The sequence below is a fragment of the Danio rerio genome, chromosome 8 (assembly GCF_049306965.1).
Source record: "Danio rerio strain Tuebingen ecotype United States chromosome 8, GRCz12tu, whole genome shotgun sequence".
Lineage (NCBI taxonomy): Eukaryota > Metazoa > Chordata > Actinopteri > Cypriniformes > Danionidae > Danio > Danio rerio.
In genome coordinates, this window is record NC_133183.1 from 50,373,911 (window position 1) to 50,377,500 (window position 3,590).

The following is a 3,590-nucleotide window of genomic DNA, read 5'->3' on the forward strand; positions in this document are numbered from 1 at the left end:
AAACAAGAAGTGTTAAGGTATTTTCAATGACAAACAATATCAGTTTTATTTTAAATAAAAATTGTATTTGTGTGTACCCATGGATGTCTGACTTTCACCATGTTAACAGGAAATAAACCCTAAAAAAAAAAAAAAAAACTTGAAATTAAATCAAGTGGAGCCTCAAAGCCACACCTGCCTAACATCAGCATAGTCCAAAACGTTTTACTTTAAAAACAATTTAGTAAAATATTAAAAACAGATTGTAGGCAAATTTCCTCTTTCCTTTCAATACCCTTCAGAGTAGAGGTATTTGTGAAGGAAATGATTTTGCATTCCTTCAGAAAAGTATTGTATCTTTAGAAAATGGCGTATTCTTTCATAAAAACATTTGCACTCACTATCTCTCAAAATTATTACATTGCCAGTACCCGCCACCGCATGTTATTTTCACAAAACGTTTTGCAAGCAAATGGAGCAATGAAAAAGTTCTTGCAATAGAACATTTAAAAATATATATTTATGTTTTTAAGTTTCCTCCAATATCATTTTAGTTACCATTATGTAATACACAATTATGATGTATTATGTTCTTTATTACTGTGTATTTTGTATGCTTTCCTTATAATGATTTCATTGTCTCTGAACAATGTGTTATGAAAACCCAAATACCTAAAAATCGAAAAAATAATTAATTCATTTATTTTCCTTTGGCTTACTCCCGTACTTATCAGGGATCGCCACAGCAAAATAAACTGTATATAAACTGCCTACTATTCCGGCATATGCTTTACAAAGCACATACCTTTCCAGCCTCAACCCAATACTGAAAAACACCCATACACTCTCACATTCACACAAGCACTCATACACTACGCTCAATTTAGTTTATTCAGTTCACTTATACTGCATGTCTTTGGCATGTGAAGGAAATCAAAGCACCTAAAGGAAACCCACGCCAACATGGGGAGAACATGCAAACTCCACACAGAAATGCTAACTGACCCAGCTGGGAACTAGAGACCTTCTTGACAGTGCTAACCACAAAGCCACCATGCCGCCCATAAAAAAGATAAATCCTAAAAAAAAAAAAAAAAAAAAAACTATAAATTTTTTGACTGAAGTTGAGGACTGGACTAAAAATCCAGCAAGGGTTAGACAGTGTTTTAGGTTTTTGTGTGTGAGGTTTGACCTCGGTTTTATCTGAATTTAGTAATAAGAAGTTATTAGTCATCTAATTTTTAATATCAACTATACAATCTGTCAATTTCGTAAATTCATACGCTATCAGGTTGATAGGAGATAAAAAGTTGTGTATCATCAGCTTAACAGTGGAAGCTAACTCTATGTTTTTTTTAATGATATCACCTAGCCTTGTGGTATCCCACAGTGTACTTTTCATCTGTATGATGCCTCTTCAATAACTGATACAAATTGATAACGTTCAGATAGATAAGACCTGAACCAGGCAAATGCAATGCCTGTAATACCAACATAATTGTCATGGCTATCAATGAGATTATTATGATCTATTGTATCAAATGCAGAACTGAGGTCTGTGGTGAGGGGGCGGGGGCGGGGCAGAGAGCCGTGGGAGCTTAATGAGGCCGCCGCGTAAGTGGATACACCTGTAGCGCGCACCGGCCTCAAATCCTACGATAGGAGCTCTGGACAATAAAAGGAGGAACGATGGCAGAGGAAGCCGAGAGAGGACTGGGTCCAGACAGATTGTTTTACTTTTGTTTTAAGTTTGACGGCAGTCTCCATGAGGAGCTGCCTTCCGTTTGTTTTGGTTTAGACGGCAGTCCCTGTGAGGAGCTGCTGTCCCTTCTATTAATAAATAACTTTGTTGGTTCTCCGCCTCTTCTCCGCTGCCAGAGGGCCGTAAACTTCATTACAAGGTCCAATAACACTAAGACCCAATCCCAATTCTATTTTTGTAGCCCTTCCCCTTGGCCCTTACAACTGAGGGTTAAGGGGAATGGCTTCAAAATTTACCCCTAAGAATTTGGACAGCATTACAGCACCTGCACACGTCATCATATGTCATCGCAATCTCTTGCTTCATAAAGAATCAGACGATTGTGACTGTTGTAGTTATTCCAGTTGTGTTATTCTTTGATATTTATCTTCAGGAAATCACTGAAGGCATATATCATGTTATCATAACAATCTAATATGGCAATAAGATCGTAACTACTGTGTATTTACTCAGTGGCCATATTCATCAATGTAAACACACGAAAACAACATTAACATTATAGCAGACACTGTAAAAAGCACATTTTTAGCTACTAGACTTTTCTGAAAGGGTATTCGAGTGTCATCGAGCGTCAGAATGTTGTGGGACTGCTGTACATGAGTTATGATTATGAATTATAGATTGCAAAATGTAGCACTTTTTTTTTTTTTTTTTTTAAGCATGACGGTAAACACGAACACGGTTATGAATATACCAAAACATGTTTGTTTTTCGTAAAAATTTGTATTAATGACAAAAAATAATACTAATTTGTGGATCTCCTTACTTCCGGTTCTGCAATAAATTCTGCATTGTGATGCAATGAATTCTACTGTGTATTCTGTGAAATTTTCTTACTCCTTGGTTTCAAGTGTGGTACTTAAATATCTTAGTTCGAAGGGCCATTCACCCCTTCCAATTCAAGCTTAAGAGAATTGTGACACCCCTACCCCTTGATGTGAACATGAAAAACGAGGGGTAGGGGTAAGGGGAAGGTCTACGGGATAGAATTGGGATTGGGCCTAAGAGAGAAATGCAACCACGATCGGATGACAGAAGGAGAATTTGTAAATCTTAGAGTGCTGTTTATGTGCCATGAAATGCTCTAAATCCAAATTGAAATTATTCATAAATATTGTTTCTTAGTAGGAAGGAATATAGTTGAGCAGATATGACTTTTTCTAGTATCTTTCATAGAAAAGGCTGGTTTGAAATAGGTATATAATTTACTGGTTCTTTGTGATAAAGCTGTGTTAACAGTTAAAAGCTGTGTTAAAGATAAAGTTAAGTATACTTTTTTTCCAGGCCAGACGAAAGACCTCTAGTTTTGATATCATGTCAATTTGGACCAAAATCTCTGAGTAATATTTCCAGTAGTATGTTGAACCTATGCCATAAAGGATTAAGGCAGTACTTAAGGCAAAAGGGGGTCCAGTCAGGCACTAGTATGGTGTACCTAATAAAGTGGCCGGTGAGTATATATAAATTAGTTATTGTTAAATAAAATTATTTATTTATCATCAATTTTTTTAAACCGTGTTTTTACATGCAGTAAACTGGCTTACCTGTCATTTATTATCTAATTTTGCTTTCCATTTTCTAACAGTGCTAACACTGTGCATCTCATTTCCTCAAACACTCCATTATTCATAAAGATATTAGTGGCATGTAAAAGATTTTTAGAAGCTGTCAGGGATCCACGGAGGAAGTGAGAGCTCTGATGGGTGATAGCGTCGCATCTGTCAAAACGTAAGCCAGTCAAACGATGAGAAACGATTCATTGTCCCTCTTCCCTCTCGCTCAGAAGAGTCTCAATCTGATTATATGAAACAACACAAAAGCATAACTGTCTCAGCCACCAAGCGTCTCT